The sequence below is a fragment of the Pinus tabuliformis genome, chromosome 6, assembly GCF_031772625.1.
Source record: "Pinus tabuliformis cultivar Carrire ecotype Pingquan chromosome 6, CPIR1, whole genome shotgun sequence".
Classification (NCBI taxonomy): domain Eukaryota; kingdom Viridiplantae; phylum Streptophyta; class Pinopsida; order Pinales; family Pinaceae; genus Pinus; species Pinus tabuliformis.
Genome location: NC_142292.1, coordinates 416,823,677 through 416,849,322, shown reverse-complemented (window position 1 = coordinate 416,849,322; position 25,646 = coordinate 416,823,677).

Sequence of the window (25,646 nt, the reverse complement as noted above, 5' to 3'; positions counted from 1 at the left end):
GCAAAAACTCTTCTGCCACTTCGTCGTCATAGCCCTGCAATTTGTCACAGAAGGATATCCATTGCGCTCGTGTGAATAGCTCCACCACCTCAGGATTTTCTCTTAACTTCGTTGAATCAGTGGGTTCCCTTCTGATGAACCCACCCGGCATGGTGAAAAACTGCTGCTTTAGCTAGAGGTGGTGAATGTGAAAGGAATTTGGCCTACTGGGACAGAGCATAGAATTACGCTTCTATCTTGCATATAATTCATGAAGCTTATCTCCTGAGGACCTTAACACAGCTTCATTACACTGACATCCTGTAGGACGATAGTTCATGCACGGCAGACAACATTTGCAAAAATTTTCTACGACCAGACTGTAGACGACGATTCTGCCACCCTCAAAAACCAATTGCATGGAGAGTTCAGGCTTACCTTTTTAATCCGCCACCTTTTGACGTGAGGAACCCGACTTCCTGTAGAAACAGCTTTCCTGTAGGAGCAGCGCGCGATTTCCGGGGGATACTGCAGTGGGTCTGCACTCTTGGTGTTGCTTCACAGGCGTTCTAATGGCCAAAGACTCGGAGTATCGAGCTGCAGAGGGATCCGGATGATCACTCGAGTCTCAAACGGTCAATGATAAATGCATGGGGTGGCAATCTAGCCGATTAGATTTGAATCGGCGGAATCCGTGGCGCGGGGGTGAGCTGTCCCTGCCGGACCGTTGGACGACGTCATCCCATCATTTGCCTGCGAGTTCCCTTACTGCCGCATCATTCCCCGCAGATCCGCCGCCGTCTCTTCTGTTAAACTCGTTTTTTCCGACGGGATTGCTCTCACGTGTGTACTACCCGTCTCTTTTGCCACAACCGCCACCCAAACATCCGACTAGCCCATTAACTGATCGACGTGGCCAGTCGAATGGCCATACAACCGCTCAACCCATTCACTTCACACTTGCAAACATTTCAAAGTAAAATCCATGCGATTCGACGGAAGAAAGGGTCGAGACACTTACCTGTGCGGCCGCAACACGATTTTTCGGTTATTGGACGATGATGAGTGGATTTATTTGCTGTTGGTGGATTTGCACAGGCCCGGAGGTTCATATTCACAGGCCGCTAACGATGGATTTGATGCCTCGGCTGCATGCGCCCGCGTTTTCGTTGCCTGTGGCAAGCACTTTGAATGGTGTGCACTCCAGCGGGCTTAACTGTTACGGGACTCCTGCAGGATGTCCTGTAACAGTTTCTTCCTCCTCGGGTGCATGTTGCACGACGAAGGCAATGGCCTCACGATCCCGCTCACAGAGCTCATGGATGGCTGGGATGGATACGGTATGACATCTTAGCGTTTTTTCATCTTAAAAATTTCTTTCTCTTGATAACTCACTGATCTGCTTTGATGGTGCAGGTAGCTTCATTGCATGTCGACAAGGATGGTAGAAAGAGGTGACAACAGTGTATAAGGGTGACAACAGTAGCTTGCATGCGTCCAAACCGATCCTTGGTCGTTAGATCTCCTCATAAAATGAATTTTGGGCCGTCCCGAACTTCTACAGGAAGTTTCCTGTAGAAATACAGAACTTCCTGTAGAAAGTTTGTGTTTCCTGTAGAAAGTCTGCACCTTCCTGTAGAAAGTCTGCATCTTCCTGTAGAAGACTCAAGCCGTGATGAAATTGTGCACATATCTTGGAGAAAATGAGTATTCTTGGAGGAGGTGCTGGTGAGGTCTCCTGGCAGCATGATAAGGATCCTTGGCTTTGAGTTGAGAGGTCTCCTCTCCTCCATAGAACACCTGCAACCTGCATGCATTTTCACATTATGAACTTGCCGTTTTTTGCTTATTGTTTTTTCTTTTTTTTTCTTTTTCTTTTTGTTTTTTGAAAGATAGCAGGGGCGCCTCAATGAGGTTTTCACCCTTGCCATCTTCCTTAAGCGCCTCAGAGAGGTTTTGACTCAAGGATCTTGTTTCAAATCTCTTTTTTTTTTTTTTGAAAGACAATAGGGGCGCCTCAATGAGGTTTTCACCCCTACCACCTGCCTTGGGAGCCGCAGAAAGGTTTTCACCCAAGGATCTTTATTATTTATTTTATATATATATATATATATATATATATAGATATATATAGATATATAGATATATATATATATATATATATATATATATTTAGATCTTTCAGGGTATGCCCAAAGCAGAGGCAGAACCCTTCTCTATGACCAACACTGATTTCTCCATAGTTTTGATGAACTCTTGTATTGAGAGAGGTTTCATGTAGATCTTCAATCGATTCCCATTGACCAGCATGGGGATGGCTTCCTCATCAATGGTCCGGATAAGAACAGATCCATTGTCATGACATTTTTCCACTGCATATGGTCCCAGCCATCTGGTTCTCAGCTTCCCCTTGAAATCTTTGTACCTGGAGTCATACAACAATGCCCAATCTCCTGGCTGGAATTGCTTGTCATTGAGGTGTTGGTCATGCCACACCTTCCTCTGAAGTTGAACCACTTCCGAGTGAAGGAGGGCTTGCATTCGGTGCTCGTCCAGTCCATTCAGCTGCAATAACCTTTCTTGTTGTGCATGGCTGAGATCTAGGTCCAGCTGAGCTGCCATCCTCAAAGTGTTGTATTCAAATTCAATGGACAGCAAAGCTTTCTTCCCATAGACCAGCTCATAAGGTGTGAAGCCGGTGGTGGTCTTCCAGGTGGTGTTGTAAGCCCATGTGGCCTCAACCAGGCGATCTGCCCAATCTTTCCTACTGTTGCTCACCACCTTAGTCAAAATCCCTTCCAATGCTTTGTTGGTGACATCCACTTGCCCATTCGCCTGTGGATGATAGGGGGTGGAAGTCCTATGCTTGATTTTGTGATGAGCTAGTAGGTCCTCAATTAGGTTGGATGTGAACTGGCTCCCTTGATCGGTGACCAGCTCTCTTGGGTAGCCAAACTTGTAGAAGATGTTTTCTCTTAAGAACTCGGCCACCTTTTCTTCTGTTGTTGCTTTGATTGCTTTAGTCTCTGCCCACTTTTTCAGGTAGTCAGTACACACAATGATGTAAGACCTTTGCCTCGAAGGAGGGTTGATTGGACCCACAAAATCCATACCCCACTTCTCAAATGGCTCAAGAGTCACTTGAGGTTGGAGAGGCATCTCATCCCTTTGAGTCGGTTTCCCCATTCTTTGGCATTGGTCACATTGGCTGATATATCTTCTGACATCTTGATGAAGTGTGGGCCAATAGTAGCCTGCCTGCAGGATTTTGAAGGCAGTCCTCTTTGCTGCAAAATGTCCTCCACAAGGCCCATCATGACAGGTGAGGAGGATATCAAAGACTTCCTCCTCCCTTACACAACGCCTTAAGATCTAATCAGGGCCAAGCTTGAACAGATTGCCCCCGATCCAAGTAAATGAGGCACTTTTTCTGATGATTCTGCTCTTCTCTCTTGAAGATAGGTGCGGAGGGAACTGTGCTGAAACAAGGTAGTTTGCTATATCAGCAAACCATGGAGAGAGTACTGAGATAGCAAACAGATGTTCATCGGGCATCTGGTCATCCACTATTCCATCCTCATCTGCAGACAAATCCAATTTAGATAAAAAGTCAGCAACAACATTTTCTTTACCTGGTTTGTCAACAATGGTCAAATCAAACTGCTGCAACAAAAGTAACCATCTAATAATACGAGCATTCACATCTGGTTTATTCATTAAATATCTAATCGCAGCATGATCTGTATGTACAAAGGTTTGATAGCCAGTAATATAATGTCGGAACTTGTTCAGTGCATGGACCACAGCCAAGAATTCTTTCTCAGTTACAGTGTAATTCAGTTCAGCTTTGGACAAGTTTTTGCTAACAAAGTAAATGGCATATGGAAGTTTTTGTTCAACTTGTCCTAAAGCTGCCCCTATGGCTTTGTTTGAGGCATCAGTGTGGATGTGGAAAGGTAGGGCCCAGTTTGGACCTCTCAAGATTGGGGCTGACACCAACTTGTCCTTTAATTCATTCAAAGCCCTCTGACAATCGTCGGTCCATTTAAACTCCACATCTTTTACCAACAGGCCAAACAATGGCGAGGCTAGCTTGCTGAAGTCTTTAATGAATCTCCTGTAATACCCTGCTAATCCTAAGAAACTCCGCACATCCCTTACCTTTTGGGGAGGTGGAACCTTCTTGATGAAAGCAATTTTGTTAGGATCCACTTGTAACCCTTGGCAGGAGATGGTATGACCTAGCACGGTCCCTTCAGTCATCAGGAATTCACATTTTTCAGGACTAAGAGACAGGTTCATCTCAATGCATTTGGTTAGGACCTTTCCCAGATTGGACAATGCTTCCTAGAAGTTGGACCCATAAGGGGTGAAGTCATCCATATAGATTTCCACCGCATCATGGACCAGCTCCGAGAAGATGCTCAAGACAGCTCTCTGGAAGGTGGCAGGAGCATTGCATAGCCCAAAGGGAAGAACTTGGTAGGCAAAGGTACCCCAAGGACAAGTGAAGGTGGTCTTATCTTGGTCTTCCGAGCTGATTTGGATTTGGTTGTACCCGCTAAACCCGTCCAGGAAAGAGAAGAACTTCTTTCCTGCTAGTCCATCCAACACTTGATCTATGAAAGGTAGAGGGAAATGGTCTTTCTTGGTAGCTTTGTTCAGTTCTCGGTAGTCCACACAGATTCTCCATTTCCCATTTTTCTTGGGAACTAACACCAGAGGGGACACCCATTCACTATCTGAGATGGGGTAAATGAATCCGGCATCCAGCAGTTTTTGCAATTCTTCCTTGACAATGTCCTTAAGGGCTGGATTCATTCTCCTCTGAGGTTGCCTAACCAGCTTACAATCCTCTTTGATGTATATGTGATGAGTACAGATCGAAGGATGGACTCCTTTCATCTCCTTATAGCTCCAAGAAAAAGCATCTAGATGGCTGGCCAACAGGCTACACAGCTCCTTTTCCTGCGAAGGAGATAGGGAGGCGTTGATCTTTAACGTTCTCTCAGGGCCGAACTCCACATTCTTGACTCTGGGAGTGACAGGGTTGGTGGCACAAAGGTCCACTAAGGTGTTGGCTTGGGCATCCTCCACCAATTTCTCTAAGGATAGTGCACAAAGGTGTTGACTACACCTCATCCTCTTCCCCTTCCTCTAACCATAGTGGTAAGTCATGCTCCAAAGAGGGTTGGGCAGGAGGGTATAGGACTAGCTGCTTGGACATGGGACCATTTTTGATGGTCATGTTTCATGCACGGCAACTTATGTAAGCATTTGCAGTGGCTAACCAAGGCCTTCCCAAAATAAGAGGATATCCAGTAAGCTTTGCCTTGGGTTGCAGAACCAAGAAATCTGCAGGGTATTCCCAGGAGTTGACAGAGACCAAGACATCCTCCACAATCCCTTCGGGAGTCACAGTGGAGCGATCTGCTAGTTGCAGGACTGTCGAGGTCTTCCTCAAGGAACCCTGAAGATTGAGTTTGAGCATGGTATCCCTGGTCATCACATTAATGGCAGCCCCCAAATCAATCAAGGTGTGAGGTATGATGGTTCCATTGATGTGGACATCTACTACAGGACTCCCAGGATCTAGATACTTTGGGCAGATGACTTGTCCTAACATAAGGTCAGACAGTGGTCCTAAGACATTGATGGTTGAAGCATCTCTCTTTCGCCTACCTGGGTGTTTGAAACACTTTTCCTTAACCAGTTTGTTGTATATTGGCACATCCTTGATGGCTTGGAGAAGTGGTATTTTCACACACAACTGCTTGAGCTCTCCCAGAAGCTCATCCTCCTCTGGGTTGGGTTGTGTGGTGGCTGTTAGTCTCTCAGGAAAGGGTGGAATAGCCTTTGGTCCACTTTCCTGTTTTTCCTCCTCGTCCTCTGGCGGAGGAGGTTGGCGATCCGGAAGAGTCTTTCCAGATCGAAGATTGATCTCCTGGATCTCCATAGCATAGGTAGGGCATGATGTTTCCCCAGTGTATACCTGCTGGGTCTGTCTATTGTTGGGGTTCGGGTTCGGTTGAGCAGGCATTTGAGGTTGCCTTGGAGGAGCAGGAGGTAATGGTTGAGGTTGAACTGGCGGTGGAGGAAAAATGGCGGGAGGAGTGTTGTACTAGGGCCTCCACCCCGACTGAGGTGCATTCCACTGAGGCTGTGGCTGGGCATGTGAGTGATATGAATGAGTAGTGGGCTGAGTAGGGTACTGAGGTGGATAAGACCATGGAGGGGGCATAGACCAGGAAGGATGAGCAGGGGGACCCCAGGAAGGCATAGGAGTTGATTGGTTGGGGCTGTAATAAGCTTGGGGTGCCCCTTGCATCCCCTGCTGGTAAGGTCTAGGTCCTTGTGGCCTTCTTTGGTTGAGGAAATAGAGAGGTTCAGTGGGAGCTTCTGTCCCTTGGTACATGGCTTTAAGCCCAAGTAAGGTTGGACATTGATTTGTGGGATGGTCCTCCTCACAAACGAAACACACTTCAACCGAATGCAATGGGCATTCGTTCTTAGGGTGTCTCCTTGTACATCTAGGGCAGAAGATAGCCAAGGCTCTCTCAGCTTCTTCCTTCTTCTGCTGGATCCTAAATGTGTCCAGTTGCATGGAAATGGTCTGTCTCACCTCACTCTTAATATCTTCTAATTGATTTGCAAACTCATGCTTGGAGAAAGGGATACCAGCTGAGAGGAGGTTTTCTCTACCTCGTTTCCGGGCTGCCCTGGAGTGGTTTCTAAACACAGTCTTGATGTCCTCATAAGGCAGTTGGTAAATATCTCCCCCAGCTAACATGTGAAGGGTATCTAAGAGGTCTTCAGGGACTCCTCGGAGCAGGACCAACTTGAGGGATTCAGGGTCAAGTGTGCACCTGGCCTGCTTATAGCTAAGTTGGAACCTCTCCTCATAATCCTCTAAGGACTCATCATTTCCCATGGTCATCCGAAAGATCTCTCCCTTGGTTTCCTTGGACCTACAGTAGTCCTGGTACTTGGTATTGAAAGCTTGTTGCATCTGAGCCCAAGTGGTGATAGTCAAACAGGAAGGTATCAGGATCTTCAGTAGTCAGTCCATGGAAGTGAGGTAGAGCGGAGGGACTAACGTTTTTCATTTTCATGTCTCAATTGGTTTCTCGAATGGGAAAGGCACCTTCTATTCACTCATCTTCTCCTCTATTGTCAGCCATAGCTTCAGATGGGATGGTCTCTAATTCTTCTTCTGCTATAGGATCTTCGTATATCTCAGGAGGTTCACCTATAGGTTCTTCTGGATCACTGTCACTGAAGAAGAGAGAAGGGTGACTCAGTGATGTGGTGGGGGTGTTGGGTAAGAATTTTCCTATTTTATCTCGATTCCTACGAGGCATGAAATGGAAAGACTTTTTTGATTGCTTTTGTTTTTTTTCTTGGCTACCTGCAAAACTGAAACAGATTGATCTACAACTAACTATCTTGCTTAAATAAAATGCAGAATGGAATTGAAAGCAGGAAAGAACTAATCTACTTTGCTCAAATGAAATTGCAGGAATGAAAATGCTAGTCTACACTTGCAGAATTGAAAGGCTAATCTATGCTTGCAAAATTGAAATTGCGGAATTGAAATGCTAATCTATGGAAGCAGGAAATGTCTATCATGGAAAATTTTAGGGGCTAATGTTCGCCCAGTGGGCTAATTTTCCATGATTTTTCCACAAAAATGATTCGCCAATTTCCAATTTTATAAAAGACGATTCGCCCAAATTTTAGAATATAAAATTATTTTACGTTAAAAATCGCCAACATTATATAGAGAATATATATAAAATAATTATAAATTTGATTAATTTTACAAATATATCAATAAACATTTATAATTTGCATATTAGGGATTAGTGAGATTCGCCAAAGTTTTAAACTTCAAGAAAATTTTCCATCCTTAAAATTTTCCTTGATTGAGGTAGATTGCATTGTTAGGGTACATTCCCATGGAGGAGAAATATGCTGACATTTTGATAAAGGCATTGTCAAGATGTAAATTCTAGTTTCACAGAGATAGGATTGGGGCAATTGATAATCCTTTTCTTGTTGAGAAGGAGTTTTGAGAAATGGAAACAAGAAATTCCAGTTTAATTTTTCGTTGAATTAGAATGAGAATTAAAATCGAAGTCTATTCTCATAGTAACTTGTAAATAGTTAATCAAGTTTAATTAACTTAATTAACTTAGGAATTTCAAGTTGGAAGTCTTTATGTAGTCATGTATATGTTCTCTATGCTACTTTTGCAGAATGGAAATGAAATAAACTACTTGGTAGAAGGTGAGAGTAAGAAAACAGAAGAAAGGCAATAATTACTAATACTCTGATGCTTTCCCGGCAACGGCGCCAAAAAGATGGTGGGCTCCAGTATTGTAGCAATAATGCTACAACTCCTGGAGCTTCCTTCTCTAATTTTATCAACCCGGTAGTTCGTAACAAACTAGGAAGCGACGGTGTTGTATGCACAAGTACTAGCTCTTGTCGCAGCTGTCACTTGGTCAGTTGGCACAAGTCCGCTAGGGCTCAAGCCAACTTCTATATGTTCTCAGAAGAAGCTTTCTAAATGATGAACGAAGGCTATCTCAAAGGAAATTAACCTACTTTGCAAGAATGAACTGGAAGCCAACTAAACATGGAAACCCTAGTAAACCCTAATCTGACCAGCTTAATCCTTACAATGCAATGATGGGAATGCAACTCCTAACAATGATGCCATTACTTCTAGTGATATGAGATGCATGAATTTAAACTACTTCCATTGAAGGGAACACGTTTTTATATTTTTTCTCAAGTGGTTGGAGTTATTATTATTGTGCTTCTTACTGGATATTGGCTGTGCAGGGGTAGTTCAAAAGGGAGGAAGGCTTGGGAAAGGTCAGGAGGACTCTGAGAGGTTCCAGGGGATCCCTAACATCATTCCACAAAAGTTCACAACGTTCAGGTGCTTGGCAACCGTGTTTGCAGGCTTCTACAGGATGTCTGCAAGGGATCCTATAGGAAGCTTGGGATTTCTACAGGAAGTCTGCTAACTTCTACAGGATGCTCTACAGTCGGGGTTTTGGGTGATGGAGGAGTGAAGGAGATGTATGGGTGGATAGGTAGGATGAAAGGGGAGCTTGTGATGGCTCAGGGACAGAGAGATGACCTGGGGAGAGAGTGTATAAAGCTGGTTGGTCGATGGAAGGGTAGAGGCACTGGAAGGCCGAAAAGATGAGGCAACGTGGATAATAGAAGAGTTGGTGGGTGAAGGATCTGGCTGCGAGGTGAGGAGATGGCTTAGGGACAACTGAGGAGGATAAGGAAGTGTTGAAGTGGTGCTGCGCAGTGTAAATGAAACAAATCACCTCTGTCTTGCACAAAACCGAGAATTCATCATCCTATTCTATCTGTTTCATTAAAAATCAAAGAACAGCGATGTAAGTTGAGAGAGAAATCGTGCATGGAGCTGAAACAAAGGGCTATTGCTTAAGATCTAACTGCATGGATGCTTCTACCAAAGGAAATATGACTTTAAAGCTTGCATGAACATATAAGACTGCGTTTTTTGGTGGTTGGCACGGTCTACACTCCCAATCTATAAACAGAGGTGGCAGTGAGCGCACAATCAACCTTTTCTTGGAACTCTGATGAATTCTAATCCTCCTACTCTAATCTAAGCTGCTGAAAGCACTTTATCCATAAACTAATCCTACTTAATCACATCAAGAAAATTGAATCAGAAGACTGTGTTTTCCAAATGCATGTCAAAGCAAAGAAATGAAGTGTTGAAAGAAAGACAAGTAACAATACAAAGGAAAGGAAGTCTATTGCTCTCAGGTTGGGCCCTAACCTGAGAGCTATAGCTCCTCTAAGAACTCAGAATTGAATCAAAATTTGCCTGCCTTTTATTAAAAGATCATAATCATGAGTCTAAAAACATGCCAAAATTGGCTTACAAAGAGCAAAAAAACAGAGCTACAGCTCATGATTCAAAATCTACAACAAAGGTTCAAGAAGCTTTCGAAGGCTACAGCCTCAATATTTATACATGATGAGGGCCAAGGCTGGCCTCCTCAATTAGTAGGGCTTGGCTGTCCTACTAGAAGTAAACTACTGTTCCTGTAGAATCTGTTGGCTGCCTTCTAGCTCGGTGGTGATAGCTATTGGAGCTCGGAGTTGGGGTGGAGATCACGAGGAAGGTTATTCAAGGCTGTGGACAACCTTCCTACAAACCCGCAATGCCACCTTGGTTGTCTCCTTGTCTCCATCTGCGTGGTCTTTGCTCCATTTAATGTCAAAAAACCCGAAATCATCATGTATTAGCCACATAGACATAATGCCTGCCCTTCTTCCTACAAATAACACGAATATACTAAGAAATGATGCATAAGTGATAAAAAATGAAGGGTTGAGCAAGGTAAGTAGGTCAAATGAGCCCAAATTGTTACCAAAAATTGGGGCTCATCACGACCATTAACAACAGACATATCTAAACAAGTGATCCAAAATCTACTACTTAAACAACATGTTCAAAGGTATGAAATAAGATGCATCGAAAATAAAATCATCAAAGAACAACAGTCATCAATGTAGTGACAAAAATACTATAATAAATACCCATATAAAAATGATAAATGAAACATAGTAACAAGAGTTTGTTACAGATGAGGTTTTTTTCTCTGCAACCGAAACACTAATGGCGGCAAGGCGGTAAAATTGGTAGGGAGGAACAGAGAAAAGGCCAGGGTGCAGACAACAGAGAGTACAACAGAAGATAAGACAGACATCTGAGAGACAAAATTCATGACAGAAGGCGTCACGAGGGGAGAGATCCCCTCCTATCGAGATACCATGATAGGAGACGGACAGAACAGTCAGTCGACAAAGGAGAAACAGAACGTTGGTCCGGTTCTGGGAGCGACTTGGCAGGCGGGCAGAAGGGGAAGATGCCTGCCATGTGCAGAGGAGAAACCCAGGTTTGTGATGCCATCGAATAAACTGGAAGGGTACATAAGTTATATGAAAGATCATGCCCTTATCTGCAAGTTTGTAGGCATTTGGCCGTCGGAACGAGACCTAACCAAGTGGATTCAGCAAAAATGGCAGCCCCAAGGACACATTGAGCTCAAGCTGGGAGCGAAGGGCTTCTTTACAGTAATTTTCTCAAACCTGCAAGATAAGGAAAAAGTATTTGAAAATGGCCCTTATTTCTATTATAATGCTGGTCTTTTTATGCGCTATTGGGAGGAATGCTACAACCCCGATAAGGAAAAATTTCTAGCAGTGCCAATCTGGGTTCGTTTATTTGGGCTACCTATTGACTTTTGGGACCCATAAATATTAGAGGGGATAGGAAACTCAATAGGTATTTTTGTGAAAATAGCAGAAACCACGAAGAAAGGAAGGTATACTTCGTACGCTAGGATATGTGTCTATATGAACCTAGCAAACCCTATCCCAGATTCTGTGGAACTAGAGTACCATGAAGAAGTCTAGCAGTGAAACTTAGACTATGAGCACATCCCTTTTAGATGTCGCAGCTGCCATGACCATGGCCATCTGGCTAAGGAATGCTCGATTACAATGGAAGAAGAAGAAAGGAGGAGTAACCTGCAAAAGAGAGGGCTAGTTGACCAAGAAGGATTCCAAGAGGTGAAAAGCAAATAGAGAATAAACAAAGAAATCCCCAAGGAAGATAAGAAGGAAAAACAAACAACCCCAGAGAAATCAAACAGCTTTGAAATATTATAGGAAGAGGGAGAAGAGGAAGACCAAACCATGGAAAATCAAGATGATAAGGAGTCAGACAATAGCGCTAGCAGTGAAAGAACCCACACAAAAAGGAAAGCCCCAAGTGAGACCATAGACAAAGGCAAGGAACAGGAAGAACTAGTAGAACAGATGGAGGCAGACATGGAGACAACCAGGGAAGATTTAAGTCAAGAGGAAGAAGTCTTAAGAAAATTATTGAATGAATGGAGGAATCTGGATGAGAGGTTTATCCCGGAAGACCAGAAGAGGTTGTATGCGGAAACCTTTCAACAGTATAAGGCCAAACAAGAAAAAGGTAAATCTACACCCAAAGAATACCTAGAGAGCCAGAGGGAAAATAGATCAGATCAGCAAGGACAAGGCAAGGAGGGGAAAAGAGGAAGGAAAAATCTTAAGGACTCCATCCAAATAATGGGTGAAATGTTGGTGAACACAGGGAGAGTGGTTCCGTTGTCAGCGGTGTTTCAAAATCTATCTCAACCTCATCAATGATTTTGACATCATGGAATATTAGAGGCCTAAATAGTAAAGGGAAACAGAGACATTTAGTGGCAAGACTGAGGAAGGACAAACCACAAATCATGCTTCTTCAGGAAACTAAAATTTCAGGTCAGAAGATGGAGGAAATCCTCAATAAAATAAAACCAAGATATGAACAAGTAACCATAGACGCCAAAGGAAGTGCAGGAGGGATAGCCGTCATTTGGAATCCAGCAGAAGTCCTATCAGATTGGTGGATAGGAATGCCAAGAATCCTGACTGGAAGATTTAGACACATTGGGCAGAGTGAATGGGTGGTGGTGTCGGCTATTTACGGACCTCATACCCAAGCTGATAGAGGCCTATTCCTTAGCCATATAGAAAAACTAAAAAATATGCACCATGAGCAAAGGTGGATTATTGCAGGCGACTTCAAAATGATAACATCTAGAGAAGAGAAGAAAGGCGGAATAAGCAGAGAAGGCCCAAATATGGAAAGATTCATAGATGTCCAAACAGAATTAAGGCTGGTAGATATACCTACTATAAATGGGAAATTCACCTGGAACAATAGAAGAGGCGGGGACAAAAAAATTGCATCAAGATTAGATCGTTTTCTAGTCTCTGAGCATATAATAGGGATGGATATTTTCTACGAAGCCTCTATCCTACCCTCTATAGGGTCTGACCACTTGCAAATAAAGTTGGAAATATCTTTGAACAATCATAATAAAAAGAGACCTTTTCGTTTTGAGTTCTTTTGGCTTAGAGCTCCAGATTTCTTAGACAAAGTAAGAAACTGGTGGTAGGAGAGCAAGAGGGGAATGGAAGGCCGGAAAAAAATGCACACGTTCCAGCTCAGACTTAAGGAAATAAAGGGAAAAATTAAGTAATGGAATAGGGAAGAATTCGGAAACATCCAACAGGAGAAAGGTAAACTTCATACTAGATTGGAAGGAATACAACAACAAATCATCAAGGAAAGAAGAAGCGAGGAGTCGGCTGAAGAGGAAGGCAGGGTAATAAATCAACTGGAGGAAAGACACAAACAGGAAGAGATTCTATGGAAACATAAATCTCGGGTCCAATGCCTAAAAGAAAGGGAAAAGAACTCCAAATTCTTCCACAAAGCGATGATGAATCACCGCCATCATAATAGAATTTTTTCACTGAAAGATAGTCAAGGAAATAGAGTGCTGCAGTAGAAAGATATGGAACTGCTCCTGGTGGAATATTTCAAAGGAATCCTAATAGAACCTAACATTAATAGGATAGAGAAAATAGATAAGGTTTGCCAACATATCCCTAAGAAATTTACTAGAGAACAAAATATGGTGCTACTTAGGGTTATCACTAAGGAAGAAGACGAGGAAGTGGTTAAGAAAATGGCGAATAATAAGGCCCTAGGTCCCGACAGCTTTACCATTGAGTTTTACCAAGCAGCCTGGAGTTTTATGGGTAACGATTTGTTGGACTTAGTGGAGGAATCAAGGTGTTCCAAATGCATGCACCAAGGACTGAACGCCACTTTCCTGGCCTTGATCCCGAAGAACAAAAATTTGGATGAACCGCAGGGATTCAGGTCTATATCCCTCTGTAATGTAGTGTATAAAATCTTAGCAACAATTACGGTGAATAGACTCAAGCCTATTCTACCGGACCTTATAGCGTAGGAACAAACAGGCTTTGTCAAAGGGCGGCAGATTACAGACGGAATTATAGTGGCCCAGGAAGTGATTCACTCCCTGAAAAACTCTCGAAACCCAGGTATGCTAATCAAATTAGACCTGGCTAAGGCGTACGACCGCCTTAGTTGGGGGTACCTGGAAGGCATTCTCAAAGCCCACGGATTTGATCCAAGATGGGTGAAATGGATCCTGTCTATGGTAAGTACCCCGGTGTTGTCCGTCATGTTTAATGGTACCCCCACCGAAGCCTTCAATCCCTCACGAGGGCTAAGGCAGGGAGACCCCTTGTCTCCATTCCTCTTCATCCTGGCTGCAGAAGCATTAGGCAGGATGATAAAGGTCCAAGTAGCCAGGGATCAGCTAAAGGGGCTATGAATATGTGGGAATGATCTCCCTATAACTCACCAGCAATTCGTAGACGACGTAATGCTATATGGCCAGGCCACACTCAAGGAGGCCCAAAAGATTGTTAAAACCTTATCCGATTTCAATCAAGCTTCCAGGACTGATATTAATAAATAGAAATCTGAAGTTTTTTTCTTTAACACCTAGCTGGTGGCCAAAAGATTCTTGGCGTGCACAATGGGATTCAAAATTGGAATCTTCCCATCAAAATACCTGGGTATTATGCTTAATGAGCATCAATACAAGGTCGTTATTTGGGAACCTCTAATTAAAAAAATAAGGAATAAGATGGACAACTGGACCTTTTTCTTGCTAAATGCTCCTAGTCCTCTAATTCTATTAAAATTTGTTCTGCAAGCTATTCCAATCTACCAGATTTCGTGTCCAGCTATCTGCAAATCCTTAGTCAAAAGTTGGTAGTCATGTTTAAGAAATTTATTTGGCAGGGAACCAGAAAAACCAAAAAATGGGCCTTAATTTTGTGGGAATGGCTAAGTAGGCTTTCCAAAGATGGAGGCTTAGGATTAAGGGACCCCTACGTTCTTAACCAAGTGATGGGGGCGAAGCTTTGGTGGAGATGGACGTAGGGTGGCCAAGATTATGGAAGGCAATCTGGGAAAGGAAATATGAGGCAGCAAGGGAACCCGAAAACAAAATGAGAAGCCAGACAGAGGCCAAAGGCTCCACAATTTGGAACCTGGCGAGAGGTAACAAAGAACTAATTAGAGAATACAATTTTTGGGAGATAAGAGCAGGAGATAAAGCCAGGTTTTGGGAGGAATCATGGCAGCAATGTGAAAGGCTCATTTTTAAGGAAAACCTTCAAGCCATCCATGATTTCACGTCCCAAGCGGAGGGGAATGTTGTAGGAAAATTTTGGAAACCAGGTGTAGGCGATTATTGGCGTAATTGGAAACAGAAAGAGGATTGGGTAGGGGCCCCTGACTCAGATAGATGGCAAGATTACTACAAGGAAATGGCATACCATAAAGTGGCAAGGAAAACAGGGCAAGACATACTAAGATGGGGCACCCAAATTCAAGGTACTTTTTCAATAACATAAGGGTATTACCTAAAAGCCAAACAGAATCAACAGGTAGAGATGAAAAAATGGAAAAAATTATAGAAAATAAAACATTGGCCGAAAGTTTCCTTCTTTTTCTAGATTATGTTACATGGCAGGGCGCTTACCTAGGACCAGCTATAGAGGAAGAAGGACCATCACGCTGTGTGCTCTGCAATTCACAAGAGGAGTCAATGGAGCACTTGTTGAACCGATGCTCAGTCAGCAACAGCCTATGGGAAAACCATTACAAGTTATTCAAGTTCCGTCACAGAAATTATCAAAATATCACCAATACCATAGAAAACTGGCCGAGGAAACCTTACCAAAACATGGTGGTAAATCGTGCATGGCTGCTTTCCGCTGGGTTCTTGATCTGGAACATCTGGAAGGCTCAGAATAGTGTAATTTTGAAGGAAGAAAATCACACTCCAGCAGACATTTGGGAGCAAACCATCAGGAACATTAGAGAAACAATCTTAACGAAAAGATGGAAGGATGAGGACTGGAAGGTGCCGCAAGCAGAGGAGGAAATCCTGAAAAGGCTAGTAGTAACTCAGAGTATGTTAAGCGGGGGTGACCAAAGAAAAGACCAAGTCAGAGAGGTGGCAGAAACTAAACAGTACAGGCACCCCCCCAGAGGGATTTACAAAACTAAATTTCGATGGCGCCGCCAAACACAGCCCAGGGGAAGCAAGTATCAGGGGAGTCTTCAGGAATGATAATGGAAAAACAGTGAGAATCTTTGCGATGGACTGCGGGGAGGAAACAAACAATGAAGCGGAACTGCACACGCTGAAAAGAGGCCTGGAAATTGAGATACAGGTAAAGATTAAGAGTCTCCAAATTGAGGGGGACTCAAAATTGGTGGTGGATATGGTAAGGCAATTTCAATAGCAAAAACAAGTGGAAAAAATCAGTAAGAGCTGGTGAACGGCATGGCTCATCAAAGAAATCGGGAAGCTATTGACCAAAATAGACTATCTAATCCCTACCCATGTAAGGCACTTAGGAAATAAACCAGCAGACTGGTTAGTGAACTGGGGTAGTCGGAACAAGGGAAAGTTGATAGACAGCAAAGGAATGGAGCCGCTGCACCCAGAGGAGCGAGACTGATTACAAAAACTTCTCAACGTCGACAAGGGTGGTCATGGCAATTCGGAGGAGAATGGCCAGGAAATGATAGTATGTGGCAGACGCAAGGAAAGATTACAGCGGGTGGGGATGGACAGCATAATCGTGAGAAAGGACAGGAGCCGTATAAGTGACGGAGCAGGGCAGCTGACGGGGCAAGGTAGGATAGGGTCATTTGATGGGGAAGGAGAGAGAATCAAGATGTCATCAAGGAAAGAATTGGAGGGAGTGTGGGAAGTCGGGATAAATGACAATGGAAGGATGACAAGTGGCATCAGTGGTACAAAAAGGATACGACAGGAACAGCTGGGAGAATGTAGTAGTTATGAAGAATAAAGGAGGACAGACAAGTAGCGGCAAATCCCGAGGAAGGGAAGCAAGGATGAGAAATAGGGAATTAAATGGCGAAGTGGAGATCAGGACTGAAGGACAAAGGGGAGTTTACAAACAAAGGCTTGAGGTGGCAGCGGGAGTGCGCATGCAGTATAGCACGAAGCAAGAAGGAAAGATGAAAGGTGGCAGCAAGGCACAGCGACCAACCCACATCTTTGGTTTCGGCGAGGAAAGGTGGTATGTCTATTCATTTCCTTATCTTACATCCATTGTATTAGTTAGAGGTAGAATTGTCTGCTCTTTTTCAAAGATGTCTAGAAAAAAGAAGACGATAGATAGTAGGAAAGGAGGAGGCCATCCCAGAAACGGGAAGAAAATCCTTTACCCTAACAGGGTAGAGGATGTATTGTGTAGAGAGATTTTTGACCCTCAAAGGAGGGTAAAAATGAAGTCTAGAAAGGAAAGGTGGGAGGGGAGGGTCACCACGTCGGGCCACGACAGGTTCTCTGTTGATCACAGGAACCTTACCCATGTCTGCTTTCAGGAAAAATCCCGAAAGGCTAAGGCCAGAAATCCAATGGGTAACTGGAAGGCCAGCAGTTATCCCCATCATCTAGGGATCTGAGGGATGATGGCATCGTATTAAGATAGCCACCAAGTTGGACAGCGAGAGGATTCTAAGAAAGTAGAGAGAGGGGTGAGGGTCTCGGACCGAACAGCAAGAAAGGTGGAGACACGGCTTAGGACCGTGAGCTAGAAAAATTAGCGGGAACATCATGTTAAGACTGGGGGGTAAGTGACAGGATTGAAGCAGAATTATGAATTAAAGGTACTGACTTTTGGTTTGTTGTCTTGATAGGTAGGCAAGACACAATCAACAAAAGATTTCAAGATCACAGCAAGATGGCTCCGAAGAAAGCAAAACAAGCTCGGACCCAGGAAGAAGGCTCAAGCAGCAATCTGAAGCGGAGAGGAAGGAAGCCAGAATCAGAAAAAAGAATGTACATGGTAAACGCGTATATGGCTAGGAATTCTCCGGAAATACGAGAGCAAATCAATGGGTGGGAACGGGAGCTGAGGTCCATTAGCGAGAACAAGGAAATTCCCCGAGGGGAATGGGAGGATTTGGTTCCAGACCCAGGAAACACCAGGAGCCGAAACTCTCTGTTTAATAAGTCGCTCCAACAGTATTGGATTATGAAACACGTGGTAGCTCGTGCCATGGAAATGAACCAGGCAGTCCGGGAAGAAGAGGAGGAGGAAAGAAAGCAGAAAGAGGAACAGCTAAAGAGCCAGACTATGGAAGAAATAGAAAATCTAAAGGCTATCTTCCTGAAAGAGATTGCGGCCGTCCAAATACAGGCAGCGAGAAATCACCTGATGTTGGGGAAAATGGAACAAATGATGCACGAAATGAAATGGGTTCTGGAGCAGAAGAAAGTGAATCCTGGGTCTAGCGCCACCGCCCCGCCCCGGTTAATTCCTCAAACGAGGAATGACGAAGCTGGGTCCTTTGCTATTTTGTTTAATATGTGCTTAGAGTAGAACTGTGTCTGGTTGTCTTGTTATGGTCTAGTAGATAGATTAGTTAGCAATATTCGAAAGCATAGATATGACAGTATGAAGGAAAAAAACATTTTCAAATTTTGGTCTGGATATAACGCTGATAGGTGGCGGTCTGGTTCCTGCAGCCAGGCTAGCCACCTGAAACTAAGTATGTTGTAAGTTCTTTTATAGTAATATAGAAGGAAGGAACGCCTAAGTTTACAAAAAAAAAATGATAAATGAAACATATTATGTGATATAAAATAAAAATAAATAGAAGGATGAAAAAATAAGCCAATGAAAAAATTGATTAAAAACTATTTACATATCATTAGCATAACCACATTTATTCAATAAATGTGGTCCGTATAAATATGGTCCGTATACGTCGATACACGTATATTAATCAATCACATCCACAACCATATTGGTAAATGTGGTTGAAATTTGTCAATAGGTGCTAGTACAAAATATTAATATTATTATTTACTTAAAAATTAGATTTATTATTATAATTACTTTAAATATAGATTTACTATTATTATTAAATGTAAATTTAATTATTATAAATTTAATTGATATTATTATCATAAATATTATTATTATTATTATGTTAAAATTAGATTTATTATTATTATTATTTCAATTAAATTTAACTTTAATAAAAATAAATAAATTTAAATTTAATAATAAAATTTAGATTTGAAATGTATTTTTTTATAATTTATTTTTATATTTATCATTATTATTTACATCATTATTTATATAAATATATTTATTATAATAATCATGATTATTATTATTATTATTATTATTATTCAAAATTGTAAGGAGTTTTTTTTAATTCTCAACTTCTAAAAGTATAGAAATTTCCAAAAATAAAAAAATAAATCCTTTGAACTTCCAAAAAAATATTTAAAAAATCCAAAATAAAAAGTAAATCCTCTGAACTTCCAAAAAAATATTTAAAAATTCCAAAATTAAAAATTAAATCCTCTGAAATTAAAAAAAAAAAATGCAACATAAAAACCAAGAAAAACAATTGCAACATATAAAACAATAATTAAAAACATAAATTAAAAAATTATTATTAAATTAAAATAATAATAAAAAAATACATGTAAGTTGGAGATCGAAGGTCGGAGGTCAGGCCTTTTTATTCCATATAACAACATAAATGTTCCCGAACTTCTGACTCTTGTCTTAACTAGGGTCACTTCGCATACCGCAATAGAACAAAACAACGATCGTCTGCCCAAACCTCCCGACTCCCAACTTCCCTCTCATCTCGACCTTCTGACTTACCTCTTTCCTCGACTTCCTAACCTCCCTCTTAAACCGACTATGCTCCACGTTGGGCTCCCATTATTTGCTACAATATACATTATATGAAGAACATCCCGACTTTTGACCACCTGAATGGCCAACCCTTTCTGAGGCCAGACCTCTGTATTTCGAAAAGCACCACAAACGTTCTCGAGCTTCTAACTCTTGTCTTGACTGGGGCAGTGTCGCACACCGCAACATAACAGAAAAACAATCTACCACCCTGACCTCCCAACTCCCGACTCTCAACTTCCCTCTATTCCCAACCTCCTAACTTCCCTTTTATCCTGTTTAAGGAGTGTGTCGGCCTCACACTATATGTTGTAATACACATTATATGCATATCGTCCCCACCTTCAACCACATGACTTGCCACCCCTTTCCCAAGTTGAGCATCGGGCCTTTCTATTTCACAAAAAATACTTTCCATCTTCCCAACCTTCTGACTCCAAACTACAATGTCATGTGAGAACACACTCGAAAAATATGAACTTTTTTATTCTCCACACGCAACCTCCCAACTGCCAACCTTCGTCATACCCCAACCACGTTGAATGTTAGCATGTGGCTTCCGACTACCTAACTTCCTCGTGCTCCAAATTGCAATAAAATATTTATATTTTGGTATGCATGCCAACCATAATTACCTTTCTTGTTTTTATACTTATTTGTTTAAAACAAACTTTGAAATAGGAAGTCACCATTTAAAAAAAAAAAAAAATCCCATAATTCCCACCATTCAACCTCACCTCAATTTTTAGAGGCAAGTGGTTGAAACGTCTTGTCACTTGAATGATTAATTAACACATCTCATGTGAATTTATTGTTCGAAATCCCAAGGATCTCAAGAAAATATAAAAACTTTCCTGCTTTGCGCTCCCTATTTTGCACTCTCTTCTCCACACCTTGTTTACAGTGGTTCTTTAAAACGTGTCCCTCATTACAAACTATCAAGTTCAAATTCACTGCAACCCTTCTTATTTCTAGTAAACATACACTGTCATACACAATTACATTAGTTAATTTGATATATCTCATACAAAGTTGATTTTTTTAATTCATCTGCAGTGCACAACATGGGAAATAAAGGTAAATCCATGACGTCAACGCAGACCGTACAACACATCAAAGAGCGCCTAAAGGGAGCAGAAAATATTGAACCAAAGCTCTGCAATGTCAACATAGCTCTCATCTCTGACACCACCTTTAAAACACGAATGGCAGGTATGATGAAGTGGGAAGAAATATATAATTTCTTTGAGAATAAAAGCTCTTTAAATTCTAAAACTTCAACTGAGGAAAAAACAATCAATTTGAAAAAATTAGAGATACAAAACTACACAGAGTCGGTACTAGAGCCAAAAAAAAATCCTTATTACAAAATGGTTTCATGGTCCACCCCACAGTATAGTACACAGCAACAAAAATGGTATATCCTCATGGAATCGGCAAGTACCTTCATTAATTTACAAGCTTAGTCCTCCCGAAGTCTCCTTGAACACCCAATTTCTCGATAACTTCAACAACACAGTGTTTAGGAATTGTGAAGAAAATTATGACAAAATTGTGAAACATTGGTTACGAGAAGATAGAGAAGGATTCAAACTTAAGGCATCAAAAGAATATTCGATCATCATTTTCAAAAGACTCGTTAGGTTCCTCGTGAAAATGTTGTCCCATATATATGGAGAGAAAGACCCTAAGCATTGCAAATTGCAATGGATGGCTTTAATGTGCAGCCTACTCAATGATTCAAAGCGTTTCAATTGAATCGAAATTCTTTCTCGGAATATAACAGATGCCCTTATGTTTTCCATATGTCCCCTCCAGGATATGATTACTTATTTTTCATGTCAGAATTACACCCCAATTTTGTGGGAAAGTAACTTCAAATTTCACTTTTATAACATCTGTAATTTTGTGATGACTCCTTTCCATCTTATTTTGTTTGGATAAAACCCTCTTAGGGTTAGTGAAAGCCTTACAAGAAATAGAAGACCGGTTCAAGGAAGAATCATTCACATATATCAGAGTCTATGGACGTGAAGCTAGCCCTCATCTTCTTCCTAGATATATTCCAGAGAGGATAGCTTTAAGAGAGGTATCCAATGAAACTTCCTTGAATGGAAAAGCTAAGAATTTGATCAAACTTCAGAAGAAAATATTTCCAAACATCCCAATTCACTTTGGAAAAGTTTTCCTCAAGGACTGAGGACATGCATTTAAGGAGGCCGAAGAACTCAACCATGTTTGGTTTTATTAATTGCCCCTTAATTAGTATGACCCTTGTGGAATCATCAATGGTCATTATAGTGTTGTCAGCTACATCAAAAGCTACACACACCAGAAGCCCCCCTTTGATGAAATTTTCATTAATATTGATCATTTTGACCAGGCTTTTCAAAGCGGGTAGTTGTTGAGTAAAGAGGATAGAAGTAAACTGAAATAGTTTAGAGAAAATATTTATGAGGACTTCCTTAACTAGAAGAGTCTTCATACAAATATTGCAATTGAAGAGATGAAATCTCTTGAGATTCTGAAATACAATTTCAATGACATTATTTCAAAGAATGTTTCCTCCTTTGCAAAAATAGAAGAATGCAAACTTGAAAATGTTCCTAATGTTTCTTTTACAGCTCCAGAGACAAGCACAAAAAAATCAGGCACTCCTAAATAAAAACATTTGGACACTGAGATAGACCAGTAGGCTAAAAGGAACACAGAAGTCACAGGTCATGAACAAGAGAGACTAGAGAAAGAACAACCAACAAGAAAACAAAGTTCCTCTGGTGACAATTCCATTATTATTTACAGCCTAGGTGACACCACCAAGGTAGATACATAGTCAAAGAAAATTAATAAAAAACTTGAATATATGGAGGACCCTTGTGTCAACATTGACCACTTTCTCTAGCAAAGAAAAAGAGTTTCCTCAGCAACAAGAATAAAGTACCTAGATATATATTCCACATATTTGTCATGACACAACCATGACTCCAATTTCTATGAAAATCCCTCTCGAATCTTTTTTATTTAAACCTGTCATTGAAGTGCAAATTGTTCCTAAAATCATTCCATCCCTGACTAGGTATTAATTTAATGCTCAAACCAAGTCAGTTGCCAAAAAAAATGAAGAAAAGAAAGTTTGACAGTTTCAAAACAATTTCAGAATTTAGTTGGCAAGCAACAGGAAATGTTGAGGAAAAAGTTGAAGAATCCTCCAAGGCTCTAGGAGCCTTTGTCAATTACAAGCAACGTCGTGTTGTTGAACTTTCCACTACCCACAAGAATAGTTTGCAGAAGATAAAACATCTAGAAAGTGAAATTGAGAAATTCAAAGCTTTCAATGAAGAAATTTGGAAGAAGCATTCCATGACGTTTGTAGGTGGGTTCACCATCGAAAGAGATAACTTGCAAAATGAACACCAAAATCAGTTGAACGAATTGAAATTGAAACACTCTGCAGACATGTAGGTAATCAAAAATTCACATGCATGGAAAATCCGAATATTGGAGGAATAATGTGACAACAACTTTCGAACCATGAAAACAGCAATGAAAGAAGAAATTGAAACTCTTAAGTTTCAATCAATTCAAAGTCATGAAGCGTAGAATAACTTGGAGGTTTCTAAGATGCAAACAATATAGACAAGCGAAATATTGAGGAAAGAGAAGGGTAAGTTTTATAAATAAAAGGACAATATTTACACATTTTTTCAACAGAATATGGATCTTTGAGGACATAAGGGAATCTTTGGTTGAAGGATACAAGTACATCAAACAAAAATCTACATCAATTCTTGAATGGGAAATAGGGTTCCAGCCTAACAACATCTCAAAAGTCTCCAAAACAGATAAAACACTAATGTTTACTTCTTTGATTTAATGATTTTTTGACGTAAAAGAAATAAAAGAATACATCAAAAGGGCCATTGAACAATGCTTGTCAGTATGGGAGATGGGGACAAATTTTATAGAGGAATTCTATCTCTCAGTATCCAAACCATGAAAATATGCAAAAGTTGTCTTAATGTGACACAATCTCAAACACAGCGCCACAGGTGACCAGATATTCATAAGCACCCTCAAAACCTGGAATCAACAAAATTTTTAGAGATTTCTCCAGTTTCCCTTCAAGTAGATCAGACTCATTTCCAAATTTAGAATCAAGTACAACAAAAAAAGAGTGGTGCAAAATTTGATATCTATGTGCGAATTGAATATTACTCATTTTCATCCTATCCACTTCTCAAGAATTTCTTAGTTGTTCTCAGATTGGGCTAACTACATCAAGTAAAACGCACCACATTTGGTCAGCATTGACAAAGAATACTTAGATGAGGTGGAGGAAGCTTGAATGTTCGGCCAGATTCGCCTACACAAAATCCTTTCAAAAAGGATTAAAATTTCATAGTTGGATTTTTGCTTTCTTACATACAAATATTACATATTTTCTGATTCTAGACTATTGAACAAATTTTCCTTTTGGTCAATGTTATTTATATGACCTCTTACATTGGAGTAGGGGTCCATGTGTTGATGATTTCCAATACTTTTATTTTTCAAAGTATTTTTTGAAGTGAAATCTTTTTGAAGACGAACACAATGAATTGAATGCATCTTGTTCCTCTTATCACTTTCATTTTTTAATGGATGTTCTTGTTCTTCACTTTTCAAGTTTACTGATGTTTATCTCCAGCTCAATATCGACATAATGTGCTCAACAGTTTTATTTCACATATGATACACCTTGTTTTCTTCTTGAAAGTAATTTGCAACCAATTTCTAAAGTGTGAATTTTTTTCAAAAACAAAATTGCAAATTGAATGTGTATCAACCATTGAGATTCATTCCCTACAATCTATTTCATTTTTAAATGGATGTGTATCGTGCTCAATGCTTAACTATATTCATGTCTATGTATGGCACAGTATTTCCACATTCTCATAAAGACTCCTTAGGATATGGCAATCTAATTTTTCTCCTCTCCCAAAGCAAATTGATTCTGGTACTATGCTTGCGTACCACTTTTAACTACAATGCACTAAAGTGATCATGTTCACAAGATAGTTTCCTTTCATGTAATTTATTTTCGTGACAATACATGCAAAAATATTTTAGGAAGAAGGTAAGTATTTCAACATGAATTTATTGAAGTTGCACCTTTTTGTATAACCAAACTCTTACTACACTGCAAACTAACCCACCACATTCATTTTCTCTCATGACTTTTATCTCTTTACAAGAATTTTTTCTACTAAATCTTCAACTTTATTAATGTATATTTGTGCCTAGATAAAAAAATATTATGTTTTGCACTTATCAACTTACCTTGCTACGTGTTTCTGTCTATCAAAAAAATTTGTTTTTTATTCTGTGATTGCATATGTATTTCATAGTCAACCCTCTTTTTCAAACTACATTGCACTTAATAATTTATGTTTTAATCATAGCTTCTTTTCAAAGTAACTTTTTCCTCTCATCACATACAAACATCTTTCGAACAACATTTTCATTTTCATTTCCCAATCAATTTTTGCAGTGGAAGCTTTTTGAAAAACAAAACTGTGAGTTGAATGCCTACTTAGCTATCACACACATTTCCTGCCTTAAATTTATTTTCTTGGTCCATGTATTTCCTACTTGTTTGTTAACCTTATTCATGTCTATCTCTGCCTGTATATAATGATAATTTTTATATTATCTTGTGATACATGGAACAATACTTTTTCAGAACATTCTAATCAAACAAAACAAATGTGTATTGTCTGACTGCATATATTTTTTACTCTAAACCATGACGTTGAAACGAAAATGCGCCTAATTCATCTGCTTCTCAACAAAACTTATTTATAAGCAATGATTTTCCTAAAAGCACATGCAACAATAATTTTTATACAATAATTTAATTAAACAAAATAAATTTGTTACAA